Below are 13997 nucleotides of genomic sequence, written 5' to 3'. Positions count from 1 at the left end.
CAAACCAATTTCTTATTTGTAAACGCCTGGGGAATTTAGGAAAAATTTAGTTGACTTGCGAAACACAGTATCTTATCATAACAACTTGAATCCTTCCACTCTGAAATGGCTGAGAGAGAAGCACTGCAAAAAATAACCTTTCACGGAATGCACACTGTGAGTTTTTTTTACTGACCTTGATTTTGAGTTACTTTAAAAACATCCTGCCTTGATGCCCACTTTATGACTGGAAACACCAAGTACTGGGAGCTAAACATGGCAGTGGTGGGATTTGAACCCACGCCTCCATAGAGACTGGAGCCTAAATCCAGCGCCTTAGACCACTCGGCCACACTACCTCTGTTTGACCTGAGGTGTTTTCAAGAGAGAAAACAGAAATTCCTTTTTAAAGCGTCAATGTCCGTAGCGACATGGAAAAAAAGCACACTGCTGATATCCAACATTATTGATCGTCAAGTGTGAAGAGCAAGAAATCTTCCAGGTGTCTGTGCTTTGACTAGCACTCTTTCCAAATTGTGAAAACTCAAACATTCAGCATTGGCCACCACTGATATCGTATTTTTGATCGCCAGAGGATTTTGACGGGCAACTTTTGGCAAAAGTTTACAACATACAGAAGGCCTGAAAGGGACAGTTCAGTCATCTTTACCTGGCCATGCACTTGACAGGAAGTCCCACTCGCAGTGATGGGACTCCATAACATGAAGATCACTTGGAGCCTTGCTGGTTGTAAAAATGTATTAATTAGCAGAGGATGGTTTCTATCCATCAACCTCTGGGTTATGGACTTAGCACGCTCCCGCTGCGCCACTCTGCTTTCAGTTAGTGGTGGTGGTTGCGCTTAAACCTGTATTTCGCTGATTTCAAACTGATCTCATGGTGTCTGGAGAGTTTCGCTAAATGAAGTGGACCTGCAAAAATGAGCAACTGCTTTTCCTATGACAATCTATTTGGGAATAATGCACCACAGTTGAAATATTTTAATCTGAAATATAATTTTGTCAAGAGAATATCAATTCTTTCATACTGAAAAAACGCTGATGGAAAAGCCCTGAGTTGGTGCACATTTAGCACAATCAATTCAGTCATCTTTCCTCGGAACATGGTAGTGGTGAGATTTGAACCTATGCCTCCATAGACCATGTCTGTGCTGGCCAAAGCTGAATATTTGAGTTTTCATGATTTGGAAGTGCTAGTGCCAATCAAAGCATAGACACCTGGGAAATTCTTGCTCTTCAGACTTCACGTTCAATAATGTTGGTTCTCAGCATTGTTCCTTTTTGGAGCCTAAATCCAAATTTCCAGGCTACGCTTACATTGCATTCATGGTGATATTTCAGTATAAATATATATCACGCTGTCTGTTCTATTTCATTGGTAGCAAAACTGCAGCGTCATTTACTATAGGCCACTGAATATTACTAAACATTAAAATGATTGCCCTAAAAAGGTACACAACTAGCTTTCTAATTCATTATATTTTCCATCACACACTATAAGTATATGTATTCATTATGGAAATCAGGTTCATTCATGAATAGTGTTTCAAACATAGCCGAGGTGGCTTAGGCCACCCCTTCGTGCCAGCACTGGGGCCTGGCCTGCAGGTGAAGGAAACAGTCCAGCTCCCAGGCACAAGTAGTGTCAGCTGTATCAAAGGTTATGAGTATATACATTGCAAAGTATATTGTATCAGCTATTATTTACTCTCACAAAATGTTTCACTCATTGTAACTTGTTGTAACTAAGCAGTCCCTGTAAGGTCAGGTGAGGAAGTGTGTGTGTGGATTCCACACTCAGATGTTAACACTGATCAATTAAACACTCAAGCAGTGTGTGTGTGTGTGTGTGTGTGTGTGTGTGTGTGTGTGTGTGTGTGTGTGTGTGTGTGTGTGTGTGTGTGTGTGTGTGTGCGTGATTACACAAACTAATTAGTGATGTATCTACTGTCATGGAACAACAGCCAACCGGAGCAAGAATTGCCCAGGGGCCCACAGGGCAACAGACTGCAGCAGTGAGTCCTGTCCAAAGGGCTGTAGGGTAGCAGAGTGCAGCATTGGGACAAGTGCTAGGAGCAGTAGGCCATAAGCAATGACCACCATTGAATTTGTAAATTGTATTTGGACGGCTACACTCATAAATTGACCATGAATATTTGACATTTTTCTAACTGAATGACAGTTTGACAATATAGTTTTTCTCCTGACACAGCCCTTTGCATTATTGCCTCTCAGTTTACCTGGCCAAGGTTTGATGGTGCCTATGTTGCTGATGCAAAGCTAAATCTTAATGAAGCCAGAAAAGTAACCCAGGTAAACAGAGATCAAATCGTAACTGTTCATATTGGTTTATTCATGTTTTCATTATTCATATGCATTATGTCTGGTATACACTGGTATACTCTTGCATTAATACTGCGTTTATGCTGTACATTTCAACTTATATTTCTTAAGGTTAGCCTGATTGAAGTCTCCAGTAATAATGAGTGCAGCATCAGGATTGCAGGTCTATGAGCAGTGCAAGTCTCTGCAAAGATCCTCTAGGGCAGCCTCTATACTCACCTGTGGTGGGATGTAGACCACTGTGATATGATGACTAATGTAAATTCTCTTGATAGAAAGTCTGCACTGGTTGACAATAACTCCAGATCAGGTGAGCAGGAACAGAACAGCAGTTCAATATCCTTACTGTCACACCAATCCAGTGTTTAATCCCTCTACATGTTTTCTCCAATGTTGACATGAATGCAGTGATGGGCACAGAGATGGTCTTGCTTGTCTATGTGGGTGGGATCGTAGATGGTGTTTATCCCCTCCAACTTTTCCTCAATGTTCATATACTCAACCAGCAAGGTAGCAGAGTCGGTAGAAGGAGAGTTTACAATGTGGTGAGTTGACCATTTCCCTGTCCTGATGAGGGACTCTGAAGTTCTCTTCAATCTGTCATTCCTGGTTGAACCAGTTAATCTTTTTGACAATTTACCATCCCCTGGTAATATAGAATTGTTAAGCTCTTGCTGTCAGGCTTCCAACAGATATGTACTACATGACACAACAACTGCAAAAAGCAAAAATCCTCCAGACAGCAACCTGTTCTCGTCTCTGTGATTTGGACCGAAAGTAATTTTTCTGCCTCTTTAGGGTCATACTTGTGACTCCAAAACCCAAGTGTTCTGTCCCAAATCGATTTATACGCATCTCAGCTCTAAAATATGAAATTTCCTTTGATTTCTCTCGGTCCAAGTGTGTCTTAATAAAAGAAATGAACAAAATGCAAACTGCATCTCCAAGGACATATATATTTTCTGTCTTCTTGTTATCTCTGTTTTCGATTCTCTACATTCAGTTTGTTTCAATGGGGATAAGTGGTGTTACAATTTGTTTCTGTCATGATTTGCAAAAGTTTCCTACTTATTGTGAAAAAGAGGGTACAATAAAAAAGGGAAAATGTCTGACTGGTTTTCTTTCAGGCTGTGAAAATCCATGTCACATATACTAACATGCATATGAGAAAAAGTGAGGAAAATAGATGACAAAACATAAAAGAAAACTTTCACTTTAGTGACCATGGTCACTGTCAGACATGTCTAAAAAAGGAGGCCATTCTCTTGATTTCCATCTGCCTATTCCTAGCGTACACAAGCGATTGAGTCTGTCTTTCTCCCTCCCTCTCTGTCTCCCACTGTTCATTCCCCGAATACACACATTACTTATTAGACAGAGACACAGGTGGTGACAGAGGTGACAGTACAGAGCCCCAGCATGCAGTTCGCTCCACTCCTTGTTTTCAAGTGGTTTCAAAAAAAACATCATGACTCAAAATACAGCCTGAACTCTGTTTACTTATATTACAAATGTAAACAAACCCCCCACACCCTCAAAACACATGTAAAATTAATAGTAACTGTATAAGAAATTCATGTGTATATTTGTGTATGCATGCATGTGTGTTCAGGCAAAATTAAAGTGAAGGTGGTGGAATCTGGTATGACCACATTTGTGTGAGTTAAAAATTCACTTATATCTCAGGGCTTCATGAATCTGCTTCATAAGCGTACAGAAAAATACAGATGCACAGAGACTAAAGGGAAATATAAACACAATGACACACATCTGTACAGTTGTCTCTCTGGAGGTTTAAGGCAAATAAACACAAATGTTCTGGCATTTAAATGTGCTTAACTAAATATCTGAATGCAACTAAAGTCCAAGTTTGAAGGCAAAGTGTGGCATTGCTTACTCTCACTAAAAAACCTGAAGGTTTAAAAGGATAAGAGCATTAATTTGGAAAACTGTAGGAGGCTTGCTCAGTTTGCCCCTAGTGTACATTGTTTTGCACAAGTCCTCATTTCCCTGAATTTGTATAACAGATCTGGTGAGTTACCATGACCCACAGAGCCACAATGGCCACATTTATGGGATATATGCCAGGTTGGAATAAAACAGAATTATAATTTAACACTAAATCTCTACAAAGAATCCAGTAATTCTCTCCACTTGACCCTCCAAAAATCTGTGGAAAAAAAAGTGTGATATACTATGGGACATTCCGAAAACTAAATAGTGACATCAGGTTGACACCCCACCTCCCACATCTGAATATAGAAGTTAAATGATAGCAGTATGGACAGAATGTAGTATGACAGATTGATAGCATGTAACAGAGAAGCAGTTATATATATACTGTATACAACCACCATTGTTTTCAGAACCAATGAAAAAGCAGCTTGCAGGGACAACGCAGCCTTGATGGTGTACAACACCTTTGCTTTCCCCAAATATAATTTAGTAACACCACAATGAAACCAAAAGTAGGCCCAGTGTGAACAGATAATTGCCCTTCTCCAGCAGATGTTACCCTTCAGTTCTGCTTCTGGCCATTGTTTAACTTCTCTTCCACTACAACACAACTATATGCCGCATGGGGAAAGACAAAAAAGGATACCTTTAAACATGATAATTAACTGCAGTGCATATGTTTGATGGTGTCTTAATGATGACAATTAAGGATTGCATTCATTTGAGCTGCAGTTTGTCTCTGAAGAGATAAGGGTTAGAAAAATTAAAGGATTAAAAAAACAACAACAGTGTAAGCCACTTACTTCCAACATACAGGAGAACAGAGCTGAATTTCTGAGTTAGATAAGAAGTAGGATTAGGTTTACATTTAATGTAAATTTAATTACATTTGTATGTGAAGGTTTTCGCATGTAGCAGAATGAAAAGATGGCGGGCTGTATATAAAGGTTGTCAGTGGAAATCCTCATGCATTGCCACAACAATACAATGATTTTAGTGTGCACAGTAACCTGCTCAGTTGTTACTGCTTAAACAATGTTTAGCATTCATGGAAAAATGCTGTTATCAGAGACCTTATGAAGCCAGTGGCTGACTATGCACTGTGTGTGTGTGTGTGTGTGTGTGTGTGTGTGTGTGTGTGTGTGTGTGTGCGTGTGCGTGTGCGTGTGCGTGTGCGTGTGTGTGTGTGTGTGTGTGTGTGTGTGTGTGTGCTTGGTGGTGGGGTCCCCATGGTAACAACGTGGAGGAATGGTTCAGTTTGCCACCTGACTGTGTTGAGGCACACCATCTGGTACCATAGTACAAAAATGTGTGTGCGTGTGTTTGACAGAGGAAGGAATGAGTGAATTTTGCCCACATATGGAATTGGGATATAAACCAGATTGATATGCGATACACTGTAAGCAGCCGCTGTGTGTAAGATGTATAGCTCTTGGAGTATGTCTTGGGGGATAGAGAGAGAGGGAGAGTAATAAGGTGTTATTCACTGACCTTGCAGAGTGGCACCAGGAGGTGAAGCAACATTGGTATTTAGGCACTCAACAGTGCCACAGGGGCAGTCATTTATTGTGTGTGTGTGTGTGTGTGTGTGTGTGTGTGTGTGTGTGTGTGTGTGTGTGTGTTCACCCATCTGTTGTGTCCACCCCAGGGACAACAGCAGCAGCCAGTTTCCACTCTCGCACACATAAAGATGAAGGGGGAGGGAGAGAATGGGTAACTGCACACAGAAACAAATTCACAGATTGTGTTTATGATGAAACTGTGATAATTAAACATCTTTGAAGGAGTGCAAGAGCAGTAAAAATGCAGCAGCCCTGGAGCTAATCCAGCTTCTGTTTTGCTCGAGAACATTTCTGCAGGGCAGGTGTAAAGATGTTTAATCTTTATTATATTCACTTGTTCACTCTTTTAAGTACCATAAACACACAAGACTGAGTTTCACATCGTGTGCCATCTTGAGTGTAAGGTTTTTAATGCACTTAATTTGGTCTTATCTGTATCAGCCAGGCCTCGGGCTGCTTAAGACAGCATCTCCCATTCAGTCCTACCTTTACTGCATGATATTTGCAGGCAGAAGACTACATACTGTACTTACACAATCACATGGGTGGTCATTTTGTAAGGCAGCATGTCTGTCCTGTAAGGTGCTGCAATAATAATAATAATCTTTTTTTATATAGCGCTGAATCACAACAAAAGGCACTTTTAAAAAGGCCAGAGATTCCCAAATGAGAAGCACTTGGTGACAGCGGCAAGGAAAAACTCCCCTTTAACAGGAAGTAACCTCAAGGAGAACCAGACTCTAGGTGGGCGACCATCTGCCTTGACCGGTTGAGGTTTGATGGGGTAGAACAGGTCCCAAGAGGATAACGTTCATACTTTAATATCATTAAAAGACACCAACAGAGATTAAATTTCCACCAACATACACAGATTTATTCTATTCTGACAGTGGGTATTACTGTGATAGGTAACCTAGAGTGACAACACCCACACTGGTGCAATCTCATTCAATGGTCACTACCCAGAGCTCATGACAATAGGTGAAGGTAGTAACGTAAATAGACCAGTTAACCTAGAGCCTTGCCTCCATGCTTAGCTTGACAGTCTGCACCACTGCTAGCACCTCATCAATCTGTCTGTTGATCTAACATTCAATCTTAATCTCATAAAGAAGATCCCGAGGTACTTGAACTGCTTAACTCGAGGCAGAAACTCGATTCCACCCCAAAGGGGACAACCCATCGTTTTTCCAGGAACACAGCCTTTTGACTCTCATCCCAGCTGCTTCAAACTTGGCTTCAAATGAACTCCAGTGTGTGCTGAAGTGTCAGTGAAGCCAGCAGAACTAACATGGCAAATAGCAGAAATGCAGTACTAGGTCATCAAACTGGACACAAGCCTAACTTTTGAGAATACGAACACATTTCTCACTCCAATTATACAAGGACTGGATAGTCCGCTATGCCGTATTCTCTATTTTCACTCATGACAGTTCTGAATAACTTTCTTACTGTAACTTTTGAAAAAGGGGGGACAATGCACTCAAAGCCCCTTAGTACTGACACTTAATGGTGTCAGCAGCCTGGACAAAAACACACACACACACAGAATAATAAGCACTATACAGAATGAGGGCGTGTATTCAGTGACACTCATCCCACCTTTAAAAGCCAAAGCAATGCATATGCCAACTGTGATAAAGACTTAAAATACTTCGAGTGAAGCACTATGAATTTAGAGGATGCATACACACAAACACACACATGCACACAGAGATAAACAAGAGAACACATGTTTAATTCATAGCTTTAACTGACTGGGATTTATCTGGTTTGTGGGGGCGGTGAAGATAACACACACGCACACTCACACACATACTCTCTCTCTCCGTCTCTCTCTCGCTTTCTCTTTCTAACACACCCATAAAGAGCCAAGCACAGACTAAAAGCACAAAGAGATCCACCAATGTAAGTTAGCACATATGCACGCACAAACACACACACACACACACACACACACACACACACACACACACACACACACACACACACACACACACAAAGACATTTGAATGCAGCCAAACACACAGAGAGAGAACAGAGATGAGGTCTTTCCATCCTCAGAGAGCTGGGATAAGACAGCTTAGAGACAAAGGGAAATATAAGATAATGATTTAACTGGCTTTCACTGGAGGGAGACTAGATCTGATTCACACTGTCAAACTGCCACATTTTCCAATATGACATCATTAAAGATATGAGCCATGGATAAGACTGGTTAGGTTATACTCTTGTCAGGGGGACACACACGTAGCTGCTGCCCATTTTCGTGGTTTAGCTAAAGAGCCCCTCTGGACCAAATCAAAAATAATGCTTGGTTTTTATAATAGTAGCAGTGTTAAAATTCATGCCACTGCTGCTTCTATTCCATTCTTATAATTATCATTGTAGTAAAGCTCCAGCTCCTAAAGACCTTTAAATGAGCAATGATGCCATCTTCTTCAGAATCAGCTTCTTCATTCTTTGTGCATGAGACGAGAAACAACTCAGCGCCTTTTTTCTCTTTATAACTCAACCTTTCTTTTGTGTGAATGAATGAAATGTAGCCGTTTTTTTAATCATAATGTGGATTATTTATGCAGAAGTTAAAGTTGTTTTGTTTTCTTCAGCGTGAGGTTAGACGGTAATATCACTATGTTCTAAATTATTTCTCATAAATTAGTTAATTAGCGCATAGAGCACAACACTGGCCCTGTATTGTAGTTTGGTTTTAGTGTGCCTGAACTCTTTTTCAGTACTTCTTATCACATTGAAAAGCTTATTAATGTGTTAACATTGCTAACCATTATTAAATTGAGACACAAAGGTCTATGCATGTGCCCAGTGACCACTGTGTTTCTGTGTTTCTGCTCCACTACCAGCAGTTGTTGCCATTTAGTTTAGATTCATTTTTTAATGTTTTGAGTGGTATATTTGTAGATGAAAACTTCCAATTTTGCAGCCATGTTTCCAACAACTCTTTAAATTATGTAACATTTTATCAAAACCCAATCCCAAAGCACACATATTAGGCAAAATGTATTAAATAAAGGCCAAATACAGTTCAGAGTTTGTTCCCAAGAGCAGGGCTATAAAGTCTCAAGAAATGATACAATGTACTGAGTAAACAAACTGTTGTTGCTGCAACTTATGGACGGACAGTGTGTCGCTAACAGGGATTTTAAAGAGCAAAGACCAAACCAGCATCTAACTACACTGACCTGACATTTACAGGTATGTTTACATCCTGTTTTATATGCTGCACCCTAACACCACCTGAAAAAGACCATATAAATTGAATAGAAAATTATGCCCCACTAATCAAAATATCCTAATAAATAACCTCATCAATCATGTGAAAATTTCCCTCAGCTCCTTCAAGAAAATCATTGGTTTAGTTGGCAAAAGTCCCAACTAATTCCACAGTTCCCCTGCTGGGGAGATGACTATTATGGGAATTATTCCCTATAGAGATGATAATAAATCCTCTTTTCACATGTGGCATTATGGTGAGGTTGTGTGACTTGAATTATCACAGGAGGTCAAAATTTACTTTGAAAAGTCATACCAGCTAAAACAGCCTATAAATGCATCTGACTGGCTGTCAAAATGTCACTGATGATCATCAAAGAATTCAGTCAGAGAGCAGAATTCTCATGGAGAGAACGTGTATTGATAAAAAAAATAAAATGAAATTTAGAGATCACATCGGTGTAAGTGTGTATGTCACCTTCACCTCTCTATGCTCACATCACAGGTAGTATTCCCTCAACTCCATCACCTCAGACAGCGGTGGAAATAGAGCCTGTTGCCTGGATTTCCCCATTGATTTACAGTTTAGACCAAGTGCCAAAGATACAGACTGTAGGGCAGAACGGGTAAAAAAAAATAAGCTCATCAGCAGTTTCTATGCCAGGAGAAAAAATGTGATATAAGCCATTGCACTGCATTGGCTCAACATGGACACCATTAGAGAGCAAAAAACTGTTAAAAGAAAATAATTTAAGGTCATTAGAACATAATGCACACAATAGGGCAGGCATTTACAGTAGAAGATCCAGATTTAATGGCTTATTAAACTGTCCGTTTTTAACTTGTCTTGATTATCATGCTGTTGCTAAGACATCATGCAAATGTACCCTCTATATCAAATAATAACAACACCAATTTTAATAATTCATCTGATTTCTGAGATGTACTTTTTAGAATACCCATGTTTTGTTTAGTTCTATTGTATTATTCATGAGTTAATTCATGTCTTAATGTAGTATCATTGATTATGGAACTCATCGGGTATCTCCTTACCCTGAATGATTTGGGGTAAGGTGTGAATTTGAAACAAAACCAGGTGTTTTCCCAGTGTCATAAATATATTTCTTCTTAAAAGGTATAACATGAGTAGAAGCCTCTGTATATGGTCGGTGAGTAGAGGCCTCTGTATATGGTCGGTGAGTAGAAGCCTCTGTATATGGTGGGTGAGTAGAAGCCTCTGTATATGGTCAGTGAGTAGAAGCCTCTGTAAATGGTCGGTGAGTAGAAGCCTCTGTATATGGTCGGTGAGTAGAAGCCTCTGTATGTGGTCGGTGAGTAGAAGCCTCTGTATGTGGTCGGTGAGTAGAAGCCTCTGTATGTGGTCGGTGAGTAGAAGCCTCTGTATATGGTGGGTGAGTAGAAGCCTCTGTAAATGGTCAGTGAGTAGAAGCCTCTGTAGATGGTCAGTGAGTAGAAGCCTCTGTAGATGGTCAGTGAGTAGAAGCCTCTGTAGATGGTCAGTGAGTAGAAGCCTCTGTAGATGGTCAGTGAGTAGAAGCCTCTGTAGATGGTCAGTGAGTAGAAGCCTCTGTAGATGGTCAGTGAGTAGAAGCCTCTGTAGATGGTCAGTGAGTAGAAGCCTCTGTAGATGGTCAGTGAGTAGAAGCCTCTGTAGATGGTCAGTGAGTAGAAGCCTCTGTAGATGGTCAGTGAGTAGAAGCCTCTGTAGATGGTCAGTGAGTAGAAGCCTCTGTAGATGGTCAGTGAGTAGAAGCCTCTGTAGATGGTCAGTGAGTAGAAGCCTCTGTAGATGGTCAGTGAGTAGAAGCCTCTGTAGATGGTCAGTGAGTAGAAGCCTCTGTAGATGGTCAGTGAGTAGAAGCCTCTGTAGATGGTCAGTGAGTAGAAGCCTCTGTAGATGGTCAGTGAGTAGAGGCCTCTGTATAGACACAATGGTACCAAACCAGGCAATAATACTCCAAGAAGCTGAGCTACCCATTGATCATATCTGGCAAACACCAAGATGTTGTTTTCCAAGAAACAGTCCTAGCATGCAACTCCCTTTAAAATTTCAAATAGACACATGTTCATTAGTGATCTATGGAGGTGCTGGTAGGTGTATTGTACACTATGAGAGGAGCCAGCAGTTTCCCCCTGTTTCCAGTCTTTGTGCTAAGCTAGGTAGGCTAACCACATGCTGACTCCGCCAATTCTTCATCTTTGACTGAGGCTGACTCCTGGAGGCTATGTTCTGCTACTTGGGCATAACACACCTGAATCTCTGAGTTGGACTGGGGGTACTGTAGGCACCAGGTTTTGTTTGAAATAAAAAGCGATATCTCTGTGTCCGCGGCATCAATTTAAACCTTTTTCACAGCAGACCTTTTAGCTAATCATAGCAGGAAACGCACAAGTGTAATCAATAACTAATCAAGGCTTGCATTGCATTCAAGTGTGCCAGTCTAACGCTCCTTCTGTTAACCATGCTCACCTGCATGGCTTACTGGGACACCTACATGGAATGGAGCCATAATTAATATCACATGTGCTGCTGTTAAGAAGGCCAACTTGCTCTTATCATACACATTAAAATAATGAAAAGTAACATTATATAAGACCCCATACAAATCCACATCCCTGCCAGTTAGAGGTCTGGAGCATTGTTTCAGGGTACTTGGGCAGGAGTTGAAGGATCAGGTGCATGTCCAGATTTTCTTGTCTGGAATTTAAGCCTAATTACTTTTCAAAAACCTAATTAGTAGCCATCCACTGAATGAGCGTACACACTCAATATTTTGATTTACTTTGTCTCTCATTTCCTCTTTTTTTCACTTGCACTACACTTCAGTGGTTTCTCATGCTCATATATTTGACACCATTGCCCTCCTGTGGTTGTCGTGTGTAACTGCAGCTAGTGAAGTGACCGGCATCTGAAGTGAGGAGAGAACGGCTTGCATCCCCGTGAGCTTGTGTACAGCCGCAAAGAACAAAGCCTATGGATCATCCTCATTTCAATAGGCTCAGGCGAGCGAGCTGAAGGCGACTTGGCGACAACCAATAGCGTTCTGCTTTCTCTGTTAATTCAAATGGAAGATTTGACACTTTCTCTTTCGACTTGGTTCACTTTCTTTTCTCCCTTTTTGCGATCCCCTCCTCTCCCTTTACTCACTGTCTCGCAGTGTTCCCCCGTTTTCTCCCTCACTCTTAGAAAGTCTGGCTGCACACAGACCAAGGAAGCCCCTGGGGATGCCAGTACTGCTCAGCAGAATGCCAGCTTTGCACACATCTAGTACATACACATACACACACACACATACATACACACACCACTGGCTCAGGATGGCATCTTATTGGATTGGACTGGTACTGTTTGATCAAATGCCTCTGGGGGGGAAGGGAGGAGGAGAGGGCAAATCTGAGCCTCTCAGTTGATCGTAAAATCATCTCTTTCTAACAAATGAACAGAGATAGCGGAAGGGAAAGAGAGAGAGCGAGAGAGAGAGAGAGAAACAGCTATAGAAGAAGGGAAGGGAAAAGGAAGGGGAGATGAAAGTAAGAAGAGATGGCTGAATGTTGGGAGAGCAAGCTTTTGAGAGGCGAGGTTGGAGGCTGAGAGGGGTGAAAAAGAGAGCAGGAGACAGAGAGAGAAGGAGAGGGATGCAAGGCAAGAATAGAGAGTAATAGAGAGGAAAAAGTGATCAATGGAAAAAAGGCAGAAGGGGCTTTCTGGGGAAAGAATTTAGGAGAGAGCAAGTGACAGAATAAAGGTGAGTAGTCACAAAGCAAAGGTTATGGAGAGAAAATGGAGAAGGGATGACGACAGAAAGGGATAGAGGGGAGAAAGTAAAGGCAGGGAAAGATTAGGAAAGATGAGTGAGACCTAATAAAACCTGTAAAAGAGAATCATGTGATACACTCATCTGTTCATTGCCGGTTGGCAGTGGTTTGATATTCTTGAACACCAAACATTGCTCCTCACGTGTTTATATGTGGGAGGAGGGGGGGTTGATGCAATGTACAGTAACAACCCTATGCTGGTAGTCAGTCATACTGAAAGATACACTGGTACAGTCTTCCAAGTAAGATTCACCAAATTACTTGTTTCAACTCAATTAATGCCACTTGTTCATGAGGATGTGTACGTTTGTGAGATTTGAGCATAATCAAATTTTCATTCTCAAAAATGTCACCCAAGAGAAGACCAACAAATTTTGCTTTTCAGTAAATTGACAAGGAACAGAATATTCATGTTCAAGTTTTTAAAGTTTTGTTAATTATTCTTTTTTATTTGAGTTTTTTTGGAACAAATTTCTCATTTTTAGTTTTTACAGACTGTATGTGGACCGCTCATGATTTCCCTCATACCCAAGAGAAATCTCTAAGAAGAAAACTGATGAAAGCCAATTTAATCAGTGGTACATGCAACATAAGGAAAAAAATCTGTTTGCACGAGTTATTCTTGTATGAGTTAGAATTAACTTTCTGCAGAACGTATGTCTTACTTTCAGAAAATGTTTTGAATCCAAGGTCAGTGTGACATTTCTTTCAAAGTTATTATGTAGAGTTTACAAAGTCCACAGTGTGAATAGTGTTCTTTGACCCGAAGATTCAATAGCTTTATACACATGCTGTAAGTTCAGATGCGCTACATTTCTGGCATTTAGTAGAAAATGTCAAACTAAATCTGTAGACTTTAGATTCTTGCAGGTGTTATGTTGGAGTTATGTGTTTACACATTACTGTATGTATGTAATGTCACCTGTACATGTTGCAGAATGGATTTACACTTTACTTTGATGTTGAGTATCTCTGCCCTTTACATGAACTACTTAAGTTCTTTCCTCTCTATTTTCCTGAAAAAGATTCTGGTAAAGGCCAAAGCAACATCTCTGCTCCTCTTCACCTT

The 13997-nt window shown here is 40.7% G+C and overlaps 1 non-coding gene across 1 annotated transcript; it reads right to left on the bottom strand.

The window, feature by feature from the left end:
* Window positions 1–256: 256 nt before the first annotated feature.
* trnal-uag (transfer RNA leucine (anticodon UAG)) lies at window positions 257–338 on the bottom strand. The gene has a single exon. It is a non-coding gene; the product is annotated as a tRNA-Leu (tRNA).
* Window positions 339–13997: the final 13659 nt, after the last annotated feature.

This window comes from Scomber scombrus, chromosome 9, assembly GCF_963691925.1.
Source record: "Scomber scombrus chromosome 9, fScoSco1.1, whole genome shotgun sequence".
NCBI classification, from domain to species: Eukaryota; Metazoa; Chordata; class Actinopteri; order Scombriformes; family Scombridae; genus Scomber; species Scomber scombrus.
The sequence above is the reverse complement of the archived record's forward strand: the minus strand, read 5'-3'. Positions and strand labels throughout refer to the sequence as shown.